The following is a 27,916-nucleotide window of genomic DNA, read 5'->3' on the forward strand; positions in this document are numbered from 1 at the left end:
TGACTCTTGTGTTGGTCCACTTCCTGCCTTTGTGTTTCCCACTAGTTTGATTGTGTGCCCTGCCCTGATTGTTTTCACCTGCCCTTGATTGTCTCACCTGTATCTGATTAGCCTCACCTCCTAAGTTTATTTAGTCTTTGTGCTCCCCTGTCTCTATGCGGGTTCATTGTCTTTGTCGTGTTACCTGTGGACTTTTGTCATCCTTGTGTATTTTCCCTGTTCCTTCGTGGCTCCCCGTTGTTGTGTGTGTTTTCCGTTTTTGCTTTTTGTTAATTAAATAATATATATAAGTCTGCACCTGGGTCCTTTACCATTTTATTTTTACCCAAACCATGACAATATCCTGCGGCTGCTCAGGGCCGACACCCTTCGATCACCATATCTCCCCGTAGAGTCCAAGCGCCAAAGACTTGTGACCATGATCCATCCATCCATCACATCATCATTGTAAAATAAATGTTCTTCCTTACTTCATTTACTGATCTCTCCTGATTGTGTCTGTTTTGGACTCTTTACTCCCCCAAAGATCAGATACTGTGACGGTAGTGAGCTATTGTTCAAAGGCACAAAATTGTGTCTCAACAGAGCTCAGCTCATCATTGCAAGCTAGGTTTTATGAGTCAACCCACTGCGGCTTTGATATTAGCTTTGCTTTCAAGTTCTATAGTTATAACTGCTAGACTGACAGGCCTATAGCTCGAGTCAGTTAGCAACATCCTGAATGTATCTCCTAGCAAGAAGCTACTGCCTCCCCACCTGGCTCATGAAATTTGGAACCTAAAAATTCCTCTGAAGATAACCTACAATATTTGGCCTAACATGTACACATAGCCATCAGAGTGATTTGTTGTCTTCAGTTTAATTTGTGCTTTTTTTGCCTCTAGTCAGGAACAAAGAAGACCTGTGTTTAAAATTATAAATAAAAGTTTTTGTGCGGAAATTCAGGAGGCTTTAAAGGAAAACCAAGCTCAAGAGTGAAATCTCAAAAGTTAGTTAGTTTTTCAAATAGTGCATTGTGTTTAAGGGTGAACATTTCAGGAAGTAAATATGTAATCCCACTGATGAAAGATATAGCCTTGAAATAGAATCTTCTAACTCCATGCATGTAAAGATCACATCTGCACAGGGTAAACAAGCAGCATGACATTTGGTGCATAGCTCCCATGTTTCAGTTAGAGCCAGTGTGTTGCTCGCCTCAGAGTTCACAGAGCAATCTTTTTAAAGCAATCCAATTAATTCTTTGTTTCTTTGCAAGAGAAATCAATGCTTCAAAAGGAACTCAAACAATAATTTATTTAAACAAAATCTTTGTCTGCAGGCTATAACCCTTGTAACAGAATTGAGTACAATGTCAAGGAAGAGCAGCAGATCGTCAGCTTTCAGATGTGCTTTCAGTTCTGTTTGTTGAGGAGAGTTAACAGCATGGTGACAAAATGATGTGCCAATGTACCCATGGCAATTTATTGGTTGACAATCATTTTAATTATTTTATGCAGTCAGATTTCTTTCTTCTCATGTTTTTGTTTTAATTAGCAGATAGAATTTCAGTCTGAAAGAGGCTGTCAGGGTTGTAGTTGCTTTCACCTTCCAGATGTTGTTGTAGGAGGCTGTGGTGCAGGAATTAAAGTGTTTGTGTACATTTGTAGCAAAACGTTGTAATATTGAGATGTAGGGTCTCAGTGGGAGCAGAAGGTCCCTGTATGAATTACACAGAACAACTAACAGTTAATGTGCAGGGTTTATTGCTTCTTTAGCTCTATAACAGTATATCATGGATCAGCTTTATTGACCAGGTATGTACACATGCAAGGAATTTGACTCAGGTTTAACTTCACTCTCTACGTACAAGCATTAATTATTAAACGAAAAACTACAAGCCTACATTAAACAAACTGATATGTACAAGCTACAAGAGACAATAGTGCAATGAATAATCTAATCTAACTAAAAATGTGTATTTACAAAACTGAATTTAAATAGATTTTTCATGATTTATTAGTATGTGTATATAAACTTATGTTGTAATTTAAAGAACGGCAGGTTCAGACAGGATGTCTCAGTGTCTGCTGGGATGTTATCAGTAGGAGTTTTAGTAACATTAGGAGCCCTCTACGAGCACCCTTAAAAACTGCCCAGTAAAAGACTGTCCTAAGTTATCCATCCATCCTTTATCCCGTTCAGGGTCGCTGGGGGGCTGGAGCCTTTCCCAGCTCACTTTAATTTAAGCAACATTTATAAATTCTTAATGCAGTGCTGCTTTGTTCCAGAATTACTATTAGGTTAACCTAACTCTATGAATGTAATGGAAACATTAATGTTACTGAGACTGTAAGGTATAAGTTGAGCTGTCCTTCACAGGTAATACCTTACAGTGAGGTCATTTTCATGTATCCATAGTGATCTGATCACAGTTGGACAGCTTTAAGTCCAAGTGTAAACACGACCAAGTTGCAGTGAGAACATGTTGAGATCTGATCACTCAGGCCACATTTGGAGTTGGTGTGGCCCTGTATTCATATGGCTGTACGTATTTGTGTGCTGGAACATTAAAGGATCGCCTACTCTTCATATGTAGGGTCATTTTAGTTCCAGTTTTCAGCTACCTGTGGACTCCTCCACTGGAAGGATAATTTAAACCAGTGTGTGTCAAACTCAATCACAGATGGGGCCAAAATTAAAAACTGGGTCTAAGTCAAAGGCCAGCGGAGTCAACATCTATTGCACAACAGTCATAAATTGACGACGTTTTCATTAGAGGTTTTTCATACAGACGTATGAACTTAACTGTCCCCAAGACATCTAAAATAAAAGATTACATTTATTTATCTCCCTCTCTATCAGCAGTCTTTTACTAATCATTCCCATTGAAGAAGTTTGTTGGGGCATCGTTTCGGGGACGAAGAAAGGGAACTGTGCAGCACCCATAGAGTCATACTTTGCCTTGAGTGTGCTATTACATTGGAGTTCAGAAAATACAAAAAGTGCAGTTGGGAACACAGCGGTGGAGACGTGGTTTGTCATTATATTGGCAACATGAAAAGTGACCTAAGTTTCCTTGCTGCATCTGAGTCTCCCACAGGTGGTGCTTAGCTTGGAAAGCTTTCACTGAATCATACATGTCATGTGATCACACGGTCCTGTCCCTGAAGCTGGAGCCCCAGTGAGGTGCTTTGTTATGTCACACAGACCTGATAACTCCAACAGCCGATGCTTGCACTTTTTGATTGGCATTCCAGCTGTTGCAGTGCATTCTGGGATTTGTAGTGTCAGTGGTGTGCGTCCTATGCAGTACATCTATATATCTACGTCAGAATCAGAATCGGTGTTTATTGCCAAGTAGGTTTACACTTACAAGGAATTTGTTTTGGTGATTTTGGTGTAGAACAATTAACACAGAACTAGAATAAAATTCAGTAAAAGACTTAAATAGAATAAAATAAAAAATAGGAATAAGAATAACAGCCCAACAGGATGTGGCTTATTTATTTTCACTAACTGGACCACATTATTTTGAAGGTCTAACTAGAGGTTGCTTGTCTCTTATGATTGCTAACGTGATTGCAAGGTTCAGACTGATGCTAGAGGGGTACCTGCATCATGGGCTGCTGAACAAGCTGCCACATTTTATCAGTTTTAAGTGAGAACGTATTGACAGACCTGAGAAAACACAACCATCGCCTATTGAGCAGAGTTTTTTGTTTTGCTCTGATGGTCTAACTGTGTGCAAGTGCATATGTGTGTGTTTGTGTGTTGTGTGGGACTTATTTAGTGTAGCCAGATGCTGCTGTAAGAATTGAACACACCCCAACCCCTGAGACACACAGATACACAAACACATAAACTCATACAATCACACATATAAATACAGCAAGACAGTGGGTGAGCCTGAGGAAAAAGGAGAAGGAGAGAGGTAGAAAGAGAGAGGTTTGTAAAGCAAGCTGACAGCTGTCTGGTACACACAGTGCTCCAACCCTTCCCAGAGAAAAGTACAATTTATACCCCATTTCCAAACCCGACCGAAGGGAATGCATAATTTTTCTCAGCATAATAAACAGCAGAATGTAAGAAGAGACAGCAATAACACTGATTGAATAGAATAGAAATCCCATTGTGGCAGGATGAGCTCCACTGTCTCCTTTACATGCTCTGGTCAGGCTACACTTGTGAGGTCTTTCAACAGTAAGTCTTTATGCAAGAAAATAATGCAGTTTCAATTTACATTTTGGAAGAATAGAAGAAGACATTCTGATAGTGTAAATACAGCTTGATTAATGTTTGACCTCTTTGCAAAAACCACCACTGTATTTTCAGCTTTGTGCCACATACTGAGAAAAATCTGTATCACTAGTATAAAAATGATGCATGTCACAATATGTCTGATTTGAAGGGGAGCTTGTTTTGTGACGGCCAATCAAGAGGAGTGAATTGATTTTCACAAATGGCCAAAAGTGCAAGAGAAGTGTCTTAGCTATACCCCAATCTACAGGCTGATTATAAGGATGTCAGCTTTACAGCAACAGGGCAGAAATGAAATGACACAGAAAGTGGAAATGGTTGGGTTGATCACAGTTGGCAATCACCACATCCAACACATGATTACAACCCATGTCAATGTTTAGTCTTAATGATGTTCAGTCCCACAAGTACTTGGTGTCATTTTGGAAAGGTTATGGTCAAGGTTAAGGAAACAATATTAAATGTTGTCAGGATATGGTGTAATAATAATAATTAAGAATTATAATAACAATAATAATTTTAATGGTTGGCACAATGGTCAGCGCTGTCGCCTCACAGCTCATTAGGATAATTGGTGACTCTAAATTGCCCATTGGTGTGAATGTGAGCGTGAAAGGTTGTCTGTCTCCATGTGTCAGCCCTGTGATAGACTGGCCGTCAGTCCAGGCTGTACCCCTCGCCCAATGAGAGCTAGGATAACCTCCAGCCCCCCCACAAAAGTCTAGTCGGTATAGATGATGGATAGGTGGATGGATGGATGATAATAATAACAATTATAATTAGAAGAAGAACAACAACAACAGGAACAATAAATTTGTGTGGTATTTATCAGGCCACTCTACAGAAACTGCACTACAGTCAGTAACAGAATCACCACCTCTGGCTAATAATAACAATAATAATTCAAATTTTTTGGCTTGCCTTTATTTTAGAGAGAGGACAGTGGACAATAGCAGAGATAGTGGGGGTGACATGTGGCAGGAGGCCGAGGGCGGGAGTTGAACCCGGGGCCGCTGCATCAAGGACTATAGCATCTGTATATGGACGCCAATTTACCCACTGAGCTTAAAATAAATAATTCTTATTTTATAGCACTTTTCTGAAAAGGTTACAAAGTGCTTAAGAGAAAGATGAAAGGAAAGCAGATAAAAACAACTGAAAAAAGACAGATAGAAATACATTACAATACAAGACAGTTAAAGACAAGATAAATTAAGAATTCATGAAAGCCCTCCTGTAAAAGAAGGTCTTAAGAGAGGATTTAAAAGAAGCTAAAGTTATGGCCTGTCTTATTGTGATTGACAGAGAGTTCCACTGTGTGGGGGCTCTGACTGCAAAAGCCCTGTCCCCTTTGGTTTACCAGTCGAGATTTAGGAACAACCAACAGAGCTGCATCTACTGAACGACCAGGCACACAAACCCCACAGCCTATCCACAGGGGTGCCTCAAGGGTCAGTGCACGGCCCCCTTTTCTTTTCAATATATATGACTTCACTTGGTGCAATCATTAGCTCCCATGGTTTCTCATACCGTTGCTATGTGGACGATACCCAGCCCTTCCTGCCATTCCCACCAGATGACACTACAGTCTTGGCACAGATCTCGTCATGCCTCGCCGGTATCTCTAAATGGATGAAAGAACGTCCTACCTGAACGCCCTCATCCAGGTCTACACTCCGTCCCACCCAATATGCTCTGCCAATGAAAGGCGCCTGGTACTCCCATCACAACAGGGCCCTAGAATTACATGGTAGGTATTTTATTAGTATATTTTTCTTGATGGTTAATGCTAGTAGCACCAACTTAAGGAAAATGTAATTTTCTAACATATGACACGATAAAATATTTAAAAAGTCTGCCATTGATGTTTTCTGCAGAGGTTATGATTGTGTGTTTTATATATATATATATATATATATATAACACCTGTGACATTGACAAACAGTCCTGCTTTGATCAGAGTCGATATCGTCTAATGTTGGTTTTGATTAATTGTTCTGTTGTTAATTGTGAAAATAACGTATTAATGTAATTACAGTTTTTCCATGAATTATATTTAGATAAAATAGCTTGTATAGCAGAGGGAAATTAAGGAGCATCAGGGGAACAGTTATTGTGCACTATTTTTTCACTTTGAAAGGCCCAGTATGAGTACCAAATAATGTGCTTTTCACAATATACTTGGAATAATCATGTTCAAAACTTGCCGCCACCCAACAGAAATGTATGGCATATGAGGCCAGTATTTGTCATATATGTGTGCCAAATAACATATTTTACACATATGTCATTTGAGGCCTATTTCTACCTATTTTTTGTGACTGAAGATGTTGCAGACACTGGGAAACCCATCCAGCAAACGTGTAACCCATACTTAACTGAAAGGGATAAACCATAGACTATAAATAATGAATGTAGTCTCAGTGACATCACCTATTGGCTTCTGAAGAAGTGTTTTGAAGCCTGAATTGCGGAGCACGACCAAGCTGAAGCCTATAGCTGAGGACTATGGGCGGGCCACATGAATCAGCTAGCTACGGCTAAGAAGCTAGGCTATATGCTCCTCAGCGTAAAACTGTAGAAATTATGAATGAGCTTGTTTGATAAAAGCTGGGGAACATTAGTCTGTATAGGGGGGTGAAGAAAGAGGAAAGAAGGTGAAGAAAGGGGAAAAAAGAGAAAAGGAGAGAAAATGAGGACTCTTAATGGCTCTTCTGCATGTGAAAAGCCCCTCCAGGTCATCATTTTTCATAATAATTCCATAAATCACCCAAACGTTGAATATTTGCATTTTCCATAAATGGGAATTATGGATCCAAAGGTCCGCGGTTCAAACCCCGCCTGGATCAACACAAATTTTAAACAGTAAAACACAGTGAAAAAAACTGTGAACAACTGCAAAAAAAACTTCACATCCCACCCCCCAAACCCTCTCTTTCATGCACCCCATCTCCACAAACACGTACACACACACACACACAATTATGGAACAACAATAATTGAACACACAGAATAAATAAGAAAAATGATGCCAAAAAATATTTATCAAATTACTCCAGCAGTGCAAAAGAACACAATAATAAATAAATACAATACAGATAAATGCAATATTTTTATTCTCTGCCCTTTTCCTCCGCATGTCTTCCAGGCACTGCCCCAGTGGCATCCCTGCAAGGGTCAAACAGTAGATGGCCCCATGAAATGGGCTGTGGCCACTTTCTTTGGTGCGCAGCTGATGGCACTGACCGCACCTATTGGTGCGGTCAGTGCCATCAGACTGTCATCAGACTGTCCGGATATAAGGCCTCCAGGTAGGGGCAGTGGGAGGCAGAGGGCCAGCAGGGGCAATCGACCTGGCAGGGGGACCTAGGGCATAGCATACATAAACACAAAGGGGCTGCAGGCAGGGCTGGGGTTTTGGTTGATAGGGGCAGAAGTGGGATTAAGGATGGCAGGGGTGGGGTTTAGGACGATGGGGGCAGGAGGAGAAATATTACAATATCAGAATTTCAATAATCACATTAGTACAGGAAAAAACTAAGAACACATGTGATACAGACTGATGCAGCACATGACACAAACACTTACCAATTGATCATCGACACATCGACGAGTAACCAGTTTCAGCAAGAGAGGCAGTTCCAGTGCCAGTGGTTGGTTGGAACTGATGGGACTAAGGGAATGCTGGGAGTTGGGACTGAGGGCATGCTGATGGTTGTAGCTGATGGGGCTGAGGACATGCTGGTGGTCTGAGGTGGTTAGGCTGAGGACATGCTGGTGGGGCTGAGGACATGCTGATGGTTGTAGCTGGTGGGGCTGAGGACATGCTGATGGTTTGAGCTGGTGGGGCTGAGGACATGCTGGTGGTTTGAGCTGGTGGGGCTGAGGAAATGCTGGTGGTTTTGAGCTAATGGGGCTGAGGACATACTGGTGGTTTGAGCTGGTGGGGCTGAGGACATGCTGATGGGTGGAGCTGGCTGAGATGAAACATGCTGGTGGTTGGAACTGGTGGGACTGAGGGCATGCTGGTGGTTGGAACTGGGGGGACTGAGGGCATGCTGGTGGTTGGAACTGGTGGGACTGAGGGCATGCTGGTGGTTGGAACTGGTGGGACTGAGGGCATGCTGGTGGTTGGAACTGGTGGGACTGAGGGCATGCTGGTTGTTGTAGCTGGGCGGACTGAGGGCATGCTGGTGATTGGAACTGGGGGGACTGAGGGCATGCTGGTGGGTGGGTCCTTTGACGGCTGTTTAATTTCTTCCATTGCATGACCTTTTTAAATGTATTCTGTGTTAGCTGTAAAACTATATGATCCATCCATCATCTGGTAATGATGATGTTATTTGAAAGGTAAAAAATAAAAACAATTATAATGGCAGAATGGAACTCACCAGTATACACTGCAGGAGGTTGGAAGGAGGGGGCTAGTTTCCTTCATGACACAGTGCACAAGGTCCCCAGAGTAGGTGAGGAGGGAGGGAGGCTTGACAGCTAGTGCAGCAGCACCACGGTCCTGGTTCCATCTGTTCAGGCCTTCCAGGAGGTACAGCTGAAAATTTAGGCTGTTGGCACTTGTTCCTTAAAATAAAACCAATCCATTTTAAATCCATACAGTGAGCATTTTGTACAAGGTCAAGTGACAAATGTTTTACTCTAAATACTTTATGTCAAACTGTTAGGTAATAATTCATACTGACCTGGAATGAACCTGGCCAGATGGCAGTGGAAGGACTCCAGAGAAGTTGAGCCCCTGGCACACCTATAGGTGGTGAGATGTATGCCTTCCTTGGTGGTGAATCCTGTTGCGGTGTAGAGAGGCACACCTGGCTCATCCTGGATGCACTTTACATGCTTCTTTTGGATTCGCCAGATCTGCCCCATCCTCCCCGGGTCCAGCACATCAGTGATGCCAGGAACACCCTCCCGTTTCAGCTGCTCCCTCTTGACCCAACGCAGCAAGGTAACAGCCCTAGCATCCCACTCGAAGATGCAGCAGGACAGGCGTGCCATGAAGATTGGGTAAAGGGGATGGGCATACTTTGTACAGCCTCCTGCCAGCCGGCGCATTAAGTGGAAGATGTCCAGCTTCACAACAATGTCTGGCCAACCACCAAATCTGGCCTTCAGCTTGGTCTCCCCTCCAGCCTCCATGCAACAGTCGCAGTCAACATACAGAAGCTTCGGAGGAGCCACACCTGCTTCACCATACCTCCGGATGAGGCCGGCCACCATCAGGTCCAGCCCAGGTCCTTCCTGAGCAGTCAGGACACTGATAAGGATCTGACCCATCTCATTACTGACAGATGAAAGCCAGAGGGTGGTCCCCTTAGCAGTGCCAGACAGCTTCCTGGTGATCTGAAACAACACAGAGGAAACATTTAGTGCCTTAAGCATTATTTTAACATTGTGCCTTAGTTTAATATGAAGAATAACCCTTTTGGTGCATTCTTTAATTTTTAAGTGATGCTTTAATACACATTTTCCTTGAATTGTGAGATGAGTATTGTAGAGTGGTGTCAGGATAGGCCTGATCCAGGCCTGACCTGGTCATTTGACCCCAGCAGGAAGAGAGCTAGGCCGCTAGCTCTGCTCTTTAAATGTTTGCATTAAGAATAGTATGTTGAGGATAATTAACCAAACAGTCACAACACGGAGTGACCTGCACATCATCACCTAGAGAGACCGAACCGGCTGTGCGGTGCCGCTCCGAGGGATGTTACCCTGGTCAAAGCCCAGGGCACCTGAAGCACCAGGCCACGCTGGTCGGCCTCCATACTCCTCACCTACAGCGCGATTGACTCTCTCCTCCATCAGAGTAGGTCTAACTTTGCGTCACTGTATATCGGAGTTGATGTGGTAGTATTAAGGGTATTAGGGGTTAGAGTAGAACTTTAGCAAAGATACCTTCCAAAATCTCAGCCGCTGCACCGCGCTCCCTTTACAGGTTTCATTTTCAGTCCATCTTTCATCATATTCATCCTGTTATTAATCGTTTTCATGTTCATCACCATATTTAGTTCTCATGTATATTTAGTAGTTTAGTTAATAAACCCTTCATTTATAAAGAATTGATTACTTGTTTTGTATGTGTGAAGTACTAAGCCTCTGTACACTGCGAAACGAACTCAATTCTAGACTGTAGCAACCTTCAGATTATGAGATTGAATTAAAATAATTAGGTAACTAATTATAAGTTGTCCCTGTTCTATGAAAATAGGGTGGTGCCCCGATAAATACCTATGCTACGTTAAGTCTTTTAATTAAAGTTAAAGTTAACTTCTCGTCAATATAGAGTGCAGGCATTCTATGACGAGTCTAATCAATTATTAAATAATTAATCGACCGATTTACGCTACAGTATAAAAGCACAACAGTGATGAAAACGTTTACCTTCTTAGTGGAGTCCATCTTCAAGATGGAGCCAAAGGTGGAGGTAATGCTGGCTTTTATGTTGTCCAGTCTGCTTAAGATGTCCCGCCCGTACACTGTCAGCATCCACTTATAAGTTGGAATGGCAACAGGCTCAGGTGGGTCCTGAAACACCACAGGGAACAGGCTGGGTCGGGCCACAAAGTCAGAGCATGCCCCAAGGTACTGGCAGATGTGCTGCAGCCACTCCTCGCTATGGTTCTCCCTCAGCTGCTTCACCAAGCGAGTGGGGCTGTTGCCCAGGGTCCTCTCCCGCAGGAAGCGGATGACCCGGATGTCACAAGCATATCTTTATTAAAAGAAACGGAAGAGACTGTGAGGCAAATACACCAAAAACAGTCCAACCTCATATATCAGTCTGTTTTAATGACAAAACAATAGTCACACTAAGAACATACAAGAACATACTTGTATTCTCAATAATATATATTTTTAATATACTCATTAGAGTAATGTCTTTATACTCACCTCCGAGTCAGGATCAACCTGAACTCGAGCCTGTGAGCAAGGTCAAGTTGGTCAAGGATGGTCTTGCTGCTGGACACGTAGTTGGTTTTGCAAACAACGGCGTTGCACCTGAGGGTCTCAGTGACCATCAGGTAGTACCTGTCCACATCAAGGACCTGACGGGCTCTCTTGTGGGCACCATAGCCTACCAGCTGCTTCCCACACACAGGACAGCTCAGCCTGACCTTCCATAAGTGGTACGGCATCCACACAAGCAGACGGTGAGTAAAAAAGCACTCTGGAGTGGGGGCCTGATGGTAGATGAGCGCTGGCCCAGGTGGCTCATACCACAGCTTCAGGTCAGACCGCAGTCGCTGGTGCCTCCACAGAGTTGCAGAGATCCATCTCTGGTCCTGGAGGGGGATGGTCTTCCTCATTTTCACTGGCAGCCAGGGTAGGTGGGAGCCAGGAACAGCCAACAGATCCTGAGCTGGCACATTAATGACTGGATCAGGACCCGGAGGGGCAGAGGGACCACAGACTGGAGCAGCAGAGGGGCCACTGACTGGAGAGGTAGAGGAGGCACTGGAGGGAGCTGTAGAGGGACCACAGACTTGAGTGGCAGAGAGACCACAGACTGGAGCGGTAAAGGAGGCATTGCAGGGAGCAACTGTTCCACCCTAATAATAAAAAAAGCATGCACAGACACACACAAACAAACACATATGTAAACACCATTGATTATTGATTGCTTGAGTTAAGTTCAGTAAAATCACTCTTTGTGAATAACATAATTTAAGAGGTTCTTACAGCTATAGCAGTGGCTGGGGGGATTGAGGACCCTGAGATGGCTGATGATACAGGAGAGGGGGGAAGAGAAAAGGGGGAGATGGTCCTGATAAATTTTCTAGGACTGTGGGCAGGGGATGATGTCATCGATGATGTTGGTCTGGCAGTGCTGGTGTTGGTAGTGGCACTGGTGGTGGACGTGCTAATAAGGGGCTGAGAGATAAAGAGGAGGAATTACAAGATTATGATCCAAATTATATATTGTTTAAGTATAGATTCATGCAATCACAAGGAATATAACCAAGGATCTAGAGTTTAACCATAAAATACCTGTGCAGGCTTCCTAGCCACATTCAGGTTGGGCTTTAAATCAGCACCATGGGAACCGCCAAACCGAGGTTTAGTAAACTAGAAGAAAATGATACATTTACTTTAGTTTATTAGGATCCCCATTAGCACCTGCATAAGCATTGGCTATTCTTCCTGGGGTCCACACACACACACACACACACACACACACTTACGAACTATATTCACATAAACACAAACAAACACAAAAACAGCTCATCTCATTAAATTAACAATCAAGTACGGAAGAGAATCAACATTTTCATACTTCATACATACACATAACAAACAAACCAAACACAAATGATAATTTATTCACAATTCCTTAAGAATATTTGCAACCCCGATGTTCTACTTCTTCATAAAAATAAATAGTAATTGTTACTAGACAAAAATCGTTGTCTAAATGACCTTAAATTATATATTTATCCATCCAGCACTTTTAACATTAGATTCCAAGAAAAACAGGGTATTAAAATGCATTACTAATTCTCAAGCCAGGGGATAAATACTTTCAAAGAGTTACACATTCTCATTGTTAGACCATCTTTACACACACACACAATTAAATTATAGTTCATGAGATGTTTGGAGATACTGTTTTAACAACATTTCGAACCGATCTTTAATATTGTCTTGAACAATATTTCTTGACAATGAATTCCACCTGACCATGGCTCTGTCAAAGACAGTTTTCTGTATCATGCTTGTTTTCACTTCAGGAAACATGAACCTTCCTTCTAAAACAAAGTATTTGTATTTGTATTTGTACAGGTATATGTATTCGTCATATCAACTAAGGTTGTCATCTATATTGTTGTGGAAATTGTTTGATTCTTTTATTTTAATTGATCAAGTTTATTCAGTGAGTGCTATTAAGTATTTGGTTTCATTTCAAAGGAGAGAGAGAGCAAAACTTTACAATACGGAAGAAAGAAAAAGGTGAAGCATATTAATATTAAGTATGTAAAATAAGTTAAACTGAAATAATCTACAGATTGTTTGTGATCGGGAGTGGTTAGCAGTTTCCGCCATTACATTTTTCTCTGCACTATCCTCTTGCTATGTGGGGATGTTCATCTAAATCCCAGACCTATGGACTCTCGGCTGACAAAGGATATTGAGTCTTGGCATTCAGCTGTTTCCCACGGGCTTGTGGCAAGGCCGGAGACCCACCTTCACCACTCTCTCCCCCCAGAATTACAAGATAAAAACAAGCTGGAAAACTGATGGATGCTAGTTCCACAATTATGACAAATATGCCACAAATTACCAGCAACTTGCCGACTTTAAAACAACAGAAAATCAAATTGTTTCAGACAGTAAATCACACAAATGTACTATGTAACCTGAAAACAATACAGAGAGGGATCTGTAGTGGACATCTAAAGATACGGAGCTTGAACACTTACTGAGTCAAACCTTGATTATCCGTGTCTCACAGAAACTTGGTTAACTCCTACAACTCCTTTAGCTGTATATAATGTCCCAGGTTATAAGGTGTACAGACCAGATAGAAATAAAGGGAAGGGGATGGGGTTTCTTGTTTATGTTAAAGAGAGCATTCAAAGCAAGGAAACTGATACTCATGAAAACACCCTGGAGTGTGTTGGGGTCACTATTACATTACCCCCTCAAATGTCATTTGTTGTTTTTACAGCAAATGACCACCTACTATGACTACTATGACTACTATGACTATGACTACTAATGTTTTCTTCGACTATTTATCGGCAATGCTCAAAAAATATGATGGTAAAGAAGTTCTTCTTATGGGAGACTTCAATTTAAACTGGTTAGACAGAGCATGCAGAAAGAGACTTAAAGAAGTCACCAAAATGTTTCAGATGACAGAAATGGTAAATAAACCTACAATAATAACAAACACTTCTCAAACCCTGCTGGATCTGATTTTTTTTACAAATAAAGCAGGCAGAATAACAAAAACATATAACTTTATTACTGTTTTTTCTGATCTCAATCTTACACTAGCTGCTAGAAAGCTGATAAAGACACGCTACAGGAATGAAAACCAAATGGAAAAGAATCCTAATATCTCTTTTATACCAAAGAAAGAGGTAGTAATTTTGGAGAATGAAATAAAGCAAACTAAATGGAATGACACTATTGCTGATAAACCCTGTGAACAGGTATGCAAAGACTTAATGTCAGCTTTTAAACATATTTTAGGGAAGTTTACCAAAACAACCCAAAAGCCTAATGCTAAACAGACTCTGCCTTGGTTTAATAGTTACCTTTAGGACCTAATGGAAAAAAAGAGATGCCTCTCTGAAAAAGTCACTAAAATCAAGACTAAACACTGATCGTTTCATCTATAAAGGCCTGAGAAAGTCACAATGCACCTTAGAAAGGCTAAAGCACATTTACACACAATCATAACAGCTCTTCACACAGCACTTACAAACCTGGATCACAACAACACATATGTAAGGATGCTGATGCTGTTTGTAGATTTCAGTTCAGCATTCAATACAATAATCCCACACAAAATGGTTAAAAAACGGAGCAACTTGGGTTTAGGCAGCTCGCTGTGCAAATGGGTGCTGGATTTCCTCAGGAACAGACCCCAGAGTGTAAGGATGGGGGGGCCACAACTCAGCCACTCTGACCCTGAGCACTGGAACACCACAGGGGTGCTTTTACTCCCTCTTCACGTCTGACTGCTCGCCTATCCATCCCACCAACACCACTGTAAAATTTGCTGATGACACTGCTGTAGCAGGACTGATAACCAACAACAACAAGAGCCTACAGGGAGGAGCTGCACAATGGTGACAACCTGGATTTAAACACAACAAAAAGAAAAGAAATAATAATAGACTCCAGGAGCCGAGAGCAGCAGATGGGCGTATGCCTGGTCGTAACCTTACGTCCGACTTAGAGCTGAAAGTTACGGCAGACTTTAAATTACGCCCTGTGCACCAGCATGATTTAGGCCCTGTTTGTGTTGCAACCGGGCATATCTTGTGTTGGAAAAATTTTTGTAGCTTTATAATCAAATGTTTTAGAGTTGAAGTTGTATAATCAAAAGTTTTATAATGATATGTTTTAGTTGAAGCTTTATAATCAAATATTTTAGAGTTGAAGTTATATAATCAAGTTTTATAATGATATGTTTTAGTTGAAACTTTATAATCAAATGTTTTAGAGTTGAAGTTATATAACCATAAGATTTATAAATTAAATGTTTTAATGCCTTAAAGTTAAAGTTTTATAGTTATAATGCCTTAATGTTAACTTTCCTATAGTCTAAGGCCTTAAAGTTAAAGTTTATAGTTATAATGCCTTAAAGTTAACTTTCCTATAGTCTAAAGCCTTAAAGTTAAAGTTTTACAGTCAAATGTCTTAAAGTTAAAGTTTTACAGTCAAATGTTTTATAGTTAAGGTTTTATATTCTAATGTTTTATAATAAGTTTTTATAATCTAAAGTGTTAAAACTCTAAAATAGAATCCTAAGCTGAGAAACTCGCTGGGCTCAGTATGAAAGCCAGGTGCAGGGTTGGCAGCTGGCCAAGAAAAAACGGTGTCCCCCCGAGCCCCTCCCTTATCTGTTGTATAGTGCATGAATGCGCCTAATTGGCCGGAGTGAGGAAGAGTCCTGTGGAAAAGTTGGAAATGGGTCAAGCAAAACTGAGAGGAAACCAACTGAGGGAGAGCCAGAGCGAGGGGGGGGGCTCCAACAGGTGTTGGGGCAAGCTGAAGCCCAGCGAGGGAGGGGTTTAGAGTATATAAGACCCGAGCGGCTGACCCGTGGGCAGTCTCATCCGGATGGACTCGGGTGTATTTCTTTGTATATATACGGGAATAAACTCTTTTTGCATCAGATTCTGCCAGTCTCTAGTGTTTGCTTGTCTGAGTTTTTTAAGACTTTGATTATATTTTTAAGAGTTTTTTAACCAAGTTTTATAATCTATTGGAGATTGAAATTATGTGGCTGACAAGAGGGTTCAGGGAACTTTTTTGCCACAACACTTGTATGCCTAGGATGGAGCAGGCTTAAGTTTAGAAAGTTAGACTTGAATCCACAGTAAAACAAACTGTAAAAGAAACAGTCACAAAACCTAAAAGAAAAACACAATGTCAGCAGCGCGTCTTGTTGTTTTACAGGATAAATGAAAGGGCATTAAAACGAGAGAGAGTCATTCGTGATCGGCCAGTAAATTGATGGAAAGGTTTTGTTTTGGTTCCTGTTTGAATCAAAGAGCTCTCCCCTCAGCTGCAGCATGTGTCAGACAGAAACGCGGCGCTGTCCCCGCCCTGCAGGTGCTGATTGAGCTCAGATTTTGTGCCAGTAGGGCCTTTCAAAACACTGAGGGAGACATGATAAATGTACATCGGATAACATGATTGTTTATGTTGATTATTTATGATTGTTTCCTTATTTCACTATCCGTAAAATTAATTATTCTTTACTTTGTTTTGTTATCCATATCTTCTGTCAATCATTTGATGAGAGAAGTTAGCAAGTGGAGACATGTGTTGCCTGGTAACAGTCACCGCTTTTCGAGTGTTCTCATGGACGTGCATCATAAGACCGGGCGCAGCTACCAGTGTCATTTCGGCTCGGTGCACTTGGTGTAAATTCCAATCAAGAAGTCGGTTGTACCGAAGACGGACGTAAGAGGTTTTTTTTTACGGCCAGGTGGTGCACTCGGCTCCAGGAGATCAAGGCGGGCGGAGCATTCTGCTCTGTGCATACGTGGAGAGGAGGTAGAGAGGGTGGACTGCCTCATATACCTTGGAGTCTACATTTCGGCTGACCTCACCTGGTCCAGAAACATCTCCCATCAGGTGGGGAAGGCCACCATTGAGAGCCTACTGACCTACTGCTGCACTGTGTGGTTTGCTAGCTGCACAGCAGAGGCAGCGGGTGGTGAGGAGAAGGCAGCAAAAATAATTGGGACGACCACTGCCCCCCCTCAGCGACATATACACTGGCTGGCATCGCAGCAGTCAAGTGTCTAGAACGCCCCCACCCCCCCACCCAAAACTGAGGACATATCATAGCAACTGCACTTCACATCTATTTATCTGTCTTTATTTTTTTATCTGAATGTTTTTACTTGTTAGAGCTGCTAAACTGTTTTTATGACAATAACAATAAAGCTTCTAATCTAATCCAATCTAATCTAAATCTCCAAAAATATGGTCACTGATTTGACTTCAGTTAATGTCATGTTATTTAGAAATTGTTCATCATGTAACCTATTTATTGTGCTCACTCATTTATTCCTCATGTATTCATTTATTTTCTGTTTAGTAGTTTAGCATGTAGTTAGTAGTTTAATAAATATTTAATGTATAAAGACCTTGATCCCGTGATTTGTGTATGTGTGAAATGGTAAAGTCACTGTACTCTATGGCCAAGAACCTTGTAGTAACCCTGAGATCACAAGCCTAAATTAATGAATAACTTACTATAAGTCACTACAATTTAAAAAAAATGTTTGTCTCCTATTCGTCAGGTAGCATTAAAAGTGAAGCCATAATGTTTCAGCTCATCTAACAGCAAAGAATGATGATGATAAATAACATCAAAAGCAGAACTTAAATCCAGTAAATCAGCACCCATTAACTTTCTGTTGTGTAATTCACTTTGTCAATCATCAGTCATGTACAATGACTAGGTCTATAAGCATGTTGATAGCCTGTGTTCAATATATTAACATCAAAATATGTTTGTACCTGTTGAAAAATAATTATCTCCATTACCTTTCCTAAAGCTGGCACTAAACTTATAGGGTGCTATTTGCGCCACAAAATGATGCAGCTGGGTTCTCTGCAAGTGGAATAACTTGCAATTTTCCATGCTTGTGGACAAATACATTTTTCAATACCTAAATTAATAATATGACAGACAGGAACAGCAATTAAATGGGCAACAATACTGAAAAATGTTGCATATAAATTTTCTACACCTGGTGGTCTGTCTGTCCGTCCTTGTATTTCTTAAGCAGACATACAACTTTTGTAATTAACTTTGTATTTCTTATTATTCATTATTAAATCACAAATTAGTATTGTAGAGGTCCTATACTTGTATGATGCATATTGCCCCTCAATGGTTTAATGGCCATCACACCTTATCATAAAAATAATCAATGAAATCATTAGCACTTTGTACTGGTTTAACCAAGAATTTCCCTTCCACTTCAAGATATGTCGGGCAGGATTTGGGCTTACAACCCATCATACAATTTTACTAAACTCCACTCCACAGCTTTTTCTGTAATTCTTTATAAGTGTAACTCATTCTGTAAAAGATAGACATTTGGTAAAAATCACAAACAGAATAAATATTTACCATTGCCAAATTCAAGGCAGGCCTTAGAAAGCTCTTCTCCGGTCCAGCTGAAGAGGAGGAGGCGGAAGCAGTGGAGCTTGAAGGGCCTTGACCCACGCCAGTGGTAGTGACAGGGACAGAGCTGGTAGGCTAAAGATAAGCAGAAACATTAGTTTAAAGAAAACAACATCAACAATCTGCACATGACAATTTGATATTAGTTTACAAATACCTTCTTAGTGTGGAAACCACAGTCACATGTCTGTGGGCGGCCACTGAATAAAGTTGCCTGCCCCCTCAGCTGCATTGGGCATTTCTCAATCTGTAATATTTCATAACAACAAATAAGCAAGTGTCTTTTTAGCTTCATCATGCATGTTGTTGACTTTATACAACTCTACCTTCTGAAAGAGGTCATGCCACTTCTTCTGGCGGGGAGCAGGCCTGTTTCCTGCATCTGACGGCCAAACACCTGTGGCAGCAAACCTCCGCAGGCGTGACATCCATTGGTCATCACCCATAGCCCTGTGCTTTTTTTGTGTTGAAGACATCTGTGGCCAAAGAGGAGAAACAACGTATAGGCTAAATCCCACCATCCATCTTTACACATAATGCTACCATCATAAGATAAGATAAGATAAGACTGAGCAAAGTTAATGTTAATATAGTATAGGATATAAGTAATTCATACATTCAACATATTCATAACTACTAATAAAAAATAAAGATTAAGCATGAAAATATAGGGCAAAAATACATAAATGAAGGGTACAAGAGGTAAAACGGAGGGTCACAAGGTAATGTGTGTAATAATTGTCACGTTTCATTATAAGGTTAGACTGTAAACAAAACAGTTACAGTGACATTGTTAATCAGCCTATTACACAGCAAAACTCCCCATTCTTTTGTGCTAACTGACCCCTCCCTCCATAAGATGTTACTAAATAATGAATAAGCTCATAGGGCAATTCTACATTCTATATATAAATATATTAGCCTCAAATGGCCTCTCAACAGCGTTAGAACAGCGTTGGTATCGAGATGATACGACAACGACTTGCGGAGATACAGGATGCATGACGATGTAACACGAAAAAATACAATACAAACATAACTTACACGTCTCTAACTGTGACAACAACAATCATTTTAGTGAATGAAGACATCGACCGTGTTAACCAAGACGACTGTCGGTGGGAAAGATGAAAATTCTGAAATCCCGTTGACGCGATTGGCTTTGAAAGCTGAGTATTCAGAATTAATTAAATCAGTACTATTTGTCATTCTGTGTTTTATTATGCATTCATAATGCATGATGCAGGAAAGCGATATTGTGAGTTTTATTGACATTAATTCATAGAACTGTATTAGGTGAGACATTATTTCTAACTAATGAATTGAAAATATTAGCTTTTAGCATCTACTTCCCATTTAAGAAAGGTTTATTTTATAGCCACAGTATCATGGTACTGTATTGTGTTATCATGCATGGTGGGGCAAAAAGCAAAACCATGTTTGACTCCTGGTATTACACTGAGATTTGAATAAGTCAAATGAAAGAATTGTTGTAGAACGTTCGGAGATACAGGATGCATGACGATGTAACACGACAAAATACAATACAAACATTTACACTAACACTTACACGTCTCTAACTCTGACAACAATAATCATTGTAGTGAAGGAAGCGACTGTCGGTCTTTTTTTTTATACCGACAACTGCATTTGACACAAAGACGCTAACCACAATGGCGCAAACAATCAGTATAATAATACATGGATGGCAATAGTTGTATTGATGCCATTTACCTTGAGATTGAGAGCTGAAATTCAGCTTCGAGTTTGAGTTTGCCGCCGCATCCGGTTCCCCGCAGAAAGTTGGACTTGCGTGGCTAAGATTGGCTGAGAGCAGGGAGGGGGGCGGGAGCTAGAAAGCTGAAATCCCCTGAGCGCCATTGGTTGGGAAAGATGAAAATTCTGAAATCCCCGCGACGCGATTGGCTTTGAAAGCTGAAATCGGGAGGACGCGATTGGAGGCTGGGAAACAGTCGGACGGGGGGTGCGGTGCCGCTATTGAAGGGAGACACACACGGAGCAGATAATGGTCATCAAATGTCACATCCTAAAGAGCTCAGAGGTCTGTTAGAAAACTCTAAAACATTAGACTCAAATGATGCAGGCACACTTTAGCAGCAAAAACATATTTGATTCAGTCTCTGCTAATGAAATAAAGAGCAAAGTCCAGACCTGCTCTAAATGTAAACCTGATCTAGTCATAGTTTAATCAATGCAGCATTTTTAGAACTGTATAGTAGGATAAGTCTTTCTCAACTGTATGTTGAACCATATCAGGCTTGAACAACCACCACACAGTTAAAAGCCACTCCTTCGAGCCGGATTTGAACCAGCGACCTAAGGATTCCTGTGATCCCCACTTTCACTGGGTACACCCACTACAGTCCTCCGCTCTACCAACTGAGCTATCGAAGGGAGACACGCACTGAGGAGATAATGGTCAGCCAATATCACATCCTAAAGAGCTCAGAGGTCAGTTTTTGTCATCCAAAAACATTAAACTCACAGGATGCAGGCACAGTTTAGCACACACATATTTGAGTTGGTCTCTGTTGACAATAAAAGAGTAAAGACCTGCTCTAAATGTAAAGCTGTCGTAGTGCTAGATAAATAATTCAACTATAGTTTACACGTGTATAGTGTTATTGATCCTCTCCGTTTTTCTCGACTGTAAGTTGAACTATATTCACTCTAAAGTACCACAGTTAAATGTCACTCCTTCGAGCCGGATTTGAACCAGCGACCTAAGGATTCCTGTGATCATCAGTTTCAGCGGGTACATCCACTACAGTCCTCCGCTCTACCAACTGAACTATCGAAGGGAGACATAGACTGAGGAGATAATGCTCACCAAAGATCACATCCTAAAGAGCTCAGAGGTCTGTTAGAATACTCTAAAACATTAGACTCAAATGATGCAGGCACAATTTTGGATCCAGAACATATTTTAGTTGGTCTCTGTTCACAATAAAATAAAGATCAAGGTCTAGAACTGCTGTAAATGTTATCCTGACCTAGTTATAGTTTAATCAATTGAGCATATTTTAGGCGTGTATAGTGATATTGATGTTGTGAGTTTCTCTCAACCATATCCACCTTAAACATGTGCTATAGACCACAGTTAAAAGTCACTCCTTCGAGCCGGATTTGAACCAGCGACCTAAGGATTCCTGTGATCATCACTTTCAGCGGGTACATCCACTACAGTCCTCCGCTCTACCAACTGAGCTATCGAAGGGAGACACACATGGAGCAGATAATGGTCATCAAATGTCACATCCTAAAGAGCTCAGAGGTCTGTTAGAAAACTCTAAAACTGTCACAGTTTGGATTTGGAAACACAGCATGTCACCTTGAACGCATCCCTGCTCACTCACTCATGCCTCAGCCAATCACATGCCGCCTGCTCTGCTCCACTTCAATCAGTTCAACCACCTACACCTGTTTACATTGTGCTGCTTTTGGGTCCATACACACACCGTTTCAGTACAGTCTGGCCAGTCATGGACCCAGCGCACACCTGCCCAGAACCGCTTTGAACATATTGAAGGAGTCCTCCAGCAACATGAGGCTCTCATGGCTTCTGCCTCAGTCGAAGCAAGACTCGTGCGGTAACACAAGAGCAGGCACTCTCTTCTCTAGCCTCCCAAGTTCAGAAGTTAACCTCTGTCATAGCTCAACTGACCTCTCTCAGTCCTGCCGCCACTCCTGCCGCTCCACCTGCTGCTATCACACCCCTGAGACCTGTATCAGAGCCACGGATTGGAGCCCCAGAACGCTATGCCGGTGAGCCTGAGGGTTGTAACCCCTTTTTGAATAACTGCTCTATATTCTTTGCCTTGCAACCTTTAACGTTGACTTCTAAGGAAGCTTAGGTGGCTTTTACTGTTAACCAGCTAACAGGTAGGGCTAAGTTGTGGGGAACGGCTGAGTGGGATAGACGGACCTCTGCTTGTTTTTCTTTCGAGGCATTTTCCGCTGAGTTATGCAAGGGTTTTTGGACAGGGATTCCAGTCTACTGATGCGGGGGAGGGCTTCTGTGTCTGAGTCAGGGTGAGCAATCTGTCTTTGACTTCTCCAATGATTTCCGTACTAAAGCCCGTCAAAGTAACTGGAATGAAGCTGCACTACGTGATGCATTTTTGCATGGCTTGGCTGAGTATGTCAAAGATGAACTAGTCTCTTATACTCTTCCCTCCTCTCTTGATGGCGTCATTGAACTTGCTACAAATATTGATCTGCGTATTCAGGCCCGGAGGATGGAGAAGAAGCGAGTTGGTTCCGCTCGCACATCTGCCTCTTCACCACGAGACTTTTCTCAGAGTTCTGTTTGCTCAGCTGTCCCGCCTGAACCCCAGGTAAGCTTCACTGAGCCTATGCCGGTCGGCCAAACCAGTCTGACTCCAGAAGAACGAGAACGACGCCGCAAAGCCAACCTTTGCTTGTATTGTGGTCGCCCCGGTCATTTCATCTCCCAGTGTCCGGCAAAAGGGCGGGCTCATCAGTAAGTGGGGAGTTTCTGGTGAGCCCAACTTCCTCTAAAACCTCCTCTCAGTTTGATCGCCCTCTCTTCATGGCTTAACTCTTGTTGCCAGCAACGTCTCAGGTTCTTTCCACGTTCATTGACTCCGGTGCCGATGCCAATATCATCGATGAAGAGCTGGCTCATCAGTTGGGAATCGAGCGAGTCGCTTTATCTTGTCCAGTGCCGGCTAGGGCTCTTGATGGTCATCTGCTGGGGAGGGTCACTCATCAGACTGTTCCGATGCAACTACTCTTGTCTGGTAATCACTTTGAGACGATTCAGTTTCATATCTTAACGTCTCCCAGTCTTCTTCTCATTCTGGGGTACCCCTGGCTTCGCCGCCATCGCACATCGACTGGGTGGCTGGGGTTATCCGTTGTTGGAGCTCTGCGTGGCATCAGGTCTGCCTGAGACAAGCGGCTGCACCACTCCGTTCACCACCTCCCAGTGTCCAGCCTGATCTCACCGGGTTACCCAATGATTACCATGACTTCCGTGAGGTTTTCAGTAAGGCCAAAGCCTTGTCCATGCCTCCTCATCGGCCTTATGATTGCGCCATTGACCTTCTGCCCGGCACCTCACCACCCAAGGGATGCCTGTATTCCCTCTCTGGAGCTGAGAGGGAGGCCATGGAGACGTACATCAATGATTCCCTAGCTGCTGGCATCATTCGACCTTCTTCCTCTCCCGCTGGAGCTGGTTTCTTCTTCGTGAATAAGAAGCATAAGAGTCTTCGACCATGCATCGACTACAGAGGATTGAATGACATCACGGTTAAGAACCGCTATCTGTTGCCCCTCATCTCCACTGCCTTAGAGTTACTACAGGGGGTGACAATCTTCACTAAGCTTGACCTGCGCAATGCATACCACCTGGTCCGTATAAGGCAGGGAGATGAGTGGAAAACAGCCTTCAACACAGCCACAGGCCATTATGAATACCTGGTCATGCCTTTTGGTCTAACTAATGCACCTGCTGTTTTCCAAGCATTGGTTAACGACGTTCTCCATGAGATGCTCAATCGCTTCGTCTTCATCTACTTAGACGACATCTTGATTTTCTCAAAGTCCCTGGAGGAGCATGTGCACCATGTACAGTCCTTCTTACAAAGGCTATTGGAGAACTGTTCACAATAAAATAAATATCAAGGTCCAGAACTGCTCTAAATGTTATCCAGACCTAGTTATAGTTTAATCAATTGAGCGTATTTTAGGCGTGTATAGTGTTATTGATGTTGTGAGTTTCGCACAACCATTGTAGGATGAGTCTTCCCCATCTGCATGTTGAACCACATCCAGTCTAAACTACCACAACACACCACAGTCAAAAGCCGGATTTGAACCAGCGACCTAAGGATTCCTGTGATCACCACTTTCACTGGGTACATCCACTACAGTCCTCCGCTCTACCAACTGAGCTATCGAAGGGAGACACACACTGAGGAGATAATGGTCAGCCAATATCACATCCCTAAAGAGCTCAGAGGTCTGTTATAGTCATCTAAATCGTTGGACTCACAGGATGCTGGCACAGTTTAGCACACAGAACATAGTTGAGTTGGTCTCTGTTGACAATAAAAGAGTAAAGACCTGCTCTAAAGGCAAAACTGACGTAGTGCTAGATAAATCATTCAACTATAGTTTACACGTGTATAGTGTTATTGATCCTCTCCGTTTTTCTCAACTGTAAGTTGAACTATATTCACTCTAAAGTACCACAGTCAAAAGCCACTCCTTCAAGCCGGATTTGAACCAGCGACCTAAGGATTCCTGTGATCTCCACTTTCACTGGGTACATCCACTACAGTCCTCCGCTCTACCAACTGAGCTATCGAAGGGAGACACACACTGAGGAGATAATGCTCACTAAATGTCACATCCTAAAGAGCTCAGAGGTCTGTTAGAATACTCTAAAACATTTGACTCAAATGATGCAGGCACAATTTTGGATCCAGAACATATTTTAGTTGGTCTCTGTTCACAATAAAATAAAGATCAAGGTCCAGAACTGCTGTAAATGTTATCCCGACCTAGTTATAGTTTAATCAATTGAGCATATTTTAGGCGTGTATAGTGTTATTGATGTTGTGAGTTTCTCTCAACCATATCCACCTTAAACTAGTGCTATAGACCACAGTTAAAAGTCACTCCTTCGAGCCGGATTTGAACCAGCGACCTAAGGATTCCTGCGATCACCACTTTCTCTGGGTACATCCACTACAGTCCTCCGCTCTACCAACTGAGCTATCGAAGGGAGACATACACTGAGGAGTTAATGGTCACCAAATATCACATCCTAAAGAGCTCAGAGGTCTGTTAGAATACTCTAAAACATTAGACTCAAATGATGCAGGCACACTTTAGCAGCAAAAACATATTTGATTCGGTCTCTGCTAATGAAATAAAGAGCAAAGTCCAGACCTGCTCTAAATGTAAACCTGATCTAGTCATAGTTTAATCAATGCAGCATTTTTAGAACTGTATAGTAGGATAAGTCTTTCTCAACTGTATGTTGAACCATATCAGGCTTGAACAACCACCACACAGTTAAAAGCCACTCCTTCGAGCCGGATTTGAACCAGCGACCTAAGGATTCCTGTGATCCCCACTTTCACTGGGTACACCCACTACAGTCCTCCGCTCTACCAACTGAGCTATCGAAGGGAGACACGCACTAAGGAGATAATGGTCAGCCAATATCACATCCTAAAGAGCTCAGAGGTCAGTTTTTGTCATCCAAAAACATTAAACTCACAGGATGCAGGCACAGTTTAGCACACACATATTTGAGTTGGTCTCTGTTGACAATAAAAGAGTAAAGACCTGCTCTAAATGTAAAGCTGACGTAGTGCTAGATAAATAATTCAACTATAATTTACACGTGTATAGTGTTATTGATCCTCTCCGTTTTTCTCAACTGTAAGTTGAACTATATTCACTCTAAAGTACCACAGTTAAATGTCACTCCTTCGAGCCGGATTTGAACCAGCGACCTAAGGATTCCTGTGATCATCAGTTTCTGCTGGTACATCCACTACAGTCTTCCGCTCTACCAACTGAGCTATCGAAGGGAGACATAGACTGAGGAGATAATGCTCACCAAAGATCACATCCTAAAGAGCTCAGAGGTCTGTTAGAATACTCTAAAACATTAGACTCAAATGATGCAGGCACAATTTCGGATCCAGAACATATTTTAGTTGGTCTCTGTTCACAATAAAATAAAGATCAAGGTCCAGAACTGCTGTAAATGTTTGGATTTGGAAACACAGCATGTCACCTTGAACGCATCCCTGCTCACTCACTCATGCCTCAGCCAATCACATGCCGCCTGCTCTGCTCCACTTCAATCAGTTCAACCACCTACACCTGTTTACATTGTGCTGCTTTTGGGTCCATACACACACCGTTTCAGTACAGTCTGGCCAGTCATGGACCCAGCGCACACCTGCCCAGAACCGCTTTGAACATATTGAAGGAGTCCTCCAGCAACATGAGGCTCTCATGGCTTCTGCCTCAGTCGAAGCAAGACTCGTGCGGTAACACAAGAGCAGGCACTCTCTTCTCTAGCCTCCCAAGTTCAGAAGTTAACCTCTGTCATAGCTCAACTGACCTCTCTCAGTCCTGCCGCCACTCCTGCCGCTCCACCTGCTGCTATCACACCCCTGAGACCTGTATCAGAGCCACGGATTGGAGCCCCAGAACGCTATGCCGGTGAGCCTGAGGGTTGTAACCCCTTTTTGAATAACTGCTCTATATTCTTTGCCTTGCAACCTTTAACGTTGACTTCTAAGGAAGCTTAGGTGGCTTTTACTGTTAACCAGCTAACAGGTAGGGCTAAGTTGTGGGGAACGGCTGAGTGGGATAGACGGACCTCTGCTTGTTTTTCTTTCGAGGCATTTTCCGCTGAGTTATGCAAGGGTTTTTGGACAGGGATTCCAGTCTACTGATGCGGGGGGGGCTTCTGTGTCTGAGTCAGTGTGAGCAATCTGTCTTTGACTTCTCCAATGATTTCCGTACTAAAGCCCGTCAAAGTAACTGGAATGAAGCTGCACTACGTGATGCATTTTTGCATGGCTTGGCTGAGTATGTCAAAGATGAACTAGTCTCTTATACTCTTCCCTCCTCTCTTGATGGCGTCATTGAACTTGCTACAAATATTGATCTGCGTATTCAGGCCCGGAGGATGGAGAAGAAGCGAGTTGGTTCCGCTCGCACATCTGCCTCTTCACCACGAGACTTTTCTCAGAGTTCTGTTTGCTCAGCTGTCCCGCCTGAACCCCAGGTAAGCTTCACTGAGCCTATGCCGGTCGGCCAAACCAGTCTGACTCCAGAAGAACGAGAACGACGCCGCAAAGCCAACCTTTGCTTGTATTGTGGTCGCCCCGGTCATTTCATCTCCCAGTGTCCGGCAAAAGGGCGGGCTCATCAGTAAGTGGGGAGTTTCTGGTGAGCCCAACTTCCTCTAAAACCTCCTCTCAGTTTGATCGCCCTCTCTTCATGGCTTAACTCTTGTTGCCAGCAACGTCTCAGGTTCTTTCCACGTTCATTGACTCCGGTGCCGATGCCAATATCATCGATGAAGAGCTGGCTCATCAGTTGGGAATCGAGCGAGTCGCTTTATCTTGTCCAGTGCCGGCTAGGGCTCTTGATGGTCATCTGCTGGGGAGGGTCACTCATCAGACTGTTCCGATGCAACTACTCTTGTCTGGTAATCACTTTGAGACGATTCAGTTTCATATCTTAACGTCTCCCAGTCTTCTT

The 27,916-nt window shown here is 42.5% G+C and overlaps 7 non-coding genes across 7 annotated transcripts; all 7 read right to left on the reverse strand.

The window, feature by feature from the left end:
- Positions 1-20,937: 20,937 nt before the first annotated feature.
- Positions 20,938-21,043, reverse strand: trnay-gua (transfer RNA tyrosine (anticodon GUA)). Its single transcript has 2 exons — positions 21,007-21,043; positions 20,938-20,973 (listed from the first exon to the last, which is right to left on the reverse strand). It is a non-coding gene; the product is annotated as a tRNA-Tyr (tRNA).
- Positions 21,044-21,344: 301 nt separating this feature from the next.
- Positions 21,345-21,450, reverse strand: trnay-gua (transfer RNA tyrosine (anticodon GUA)). The gene is made up of 2 exons: positions 21,414-21,450; positions 21,345-21,380 (listed from the first exon to the last, which is right to left on the reverse strand). It is a non-coding gene; the product is annotated as a tRNA-Tyr (tRNA).
- Positions 21,451-21,760: 310 nt separating this feature from the next.
- On the reverse strand, positions 21,761-21,866 carry trnay-gua (transfer RNA tyrosine (anticodon GUA)). The gene is made up of 2 exons: positions 21,830-21,866; positions 21,761-21,796 (listed from the first exon to the last, which is right to left on the reverse strand). It is a non-coding gene; the product is annotated as a tRNA-Tyr (tRNA).
- Positions 21,867-24,884: 3,018 nt separating this feature from the next.
- trnay-gua (transfer RNA tyrosine (anticodon GUA)) lies at positions 24,885-24,990 on the reverse strand. The gene is made up of 2 exons: positions 24,954-24,990; positions 24,885-24,920 (listed from the first exon to the last, which is right to left on the reverse strand). It is a non-coding gene; the product is annotated as a tRNA-Tyr (tRNA).
- A 310-nt stretch (positions 24,991-25,300) lies between these two features.
- On the reverse strand, positions 25,301-25,406 carry trnay-gua (transfer RNA tyrosine (anticodon GUA)). The gene is made up of 2 exons: positions 25,370-25,406; positions 25,301-25,336 (listed from the first exon to the last, which is right to left on the reverse strand). It is a non-coding gene; the product is annotated as a tRNA-Tyr (tRNA).
- A 304-nt stretch (positions 25,407-25,710) lies between these two features.
- trnay-gua (transfer RNA tyrosine (anticodon GUA)) lies at positions 25,711-25,816 on the reverse strand. Its single transcript has 2 exons — positions 25,780-25,816; positions 25,711-25,746 (listed from the first exon to the last, which is right to left on the reverse strand). It is a non-coding gene; the product is annotated as a tRNA-Tyr (tRNA).
- A 301-nt stretch (positions 25,817-26,117) lies between these two features.
- trnay-gua (transfer RNA tyrosine (anticodon GUA)) lies at positions 26,118-26,223 on the reverse strand. The gene is made up of 2 exons: positions 26,187-26,223; positions 26,118-26,153 (listed from the first exon to the last, which is right to left on the reverse strand). It is a non-coding gene; the product is annotated as a tRNA-Tyr (tRNA).
- Positions 26,224-27,916: the final 1,693 nt, after the last annotated feature.

The sequence above is a fragment of the Semicossyphus pulcher genome, unplaced genomic scaffold (genome assembly GCF_022749685.1).
Source record: "Semicossyphus pulcher isolate SPU_LCO1_2020_fin unplaced genomic scaffold, fSemPul1.0.p SCAF_2, whole genome shotgun sequence".
Taxonomy (NCBI): Eukaryota; Metazoa; Chordata; class Actinopteri; order Labriformes; family Labridae; genus Semicossyphus; species Semicossyphus pulcher.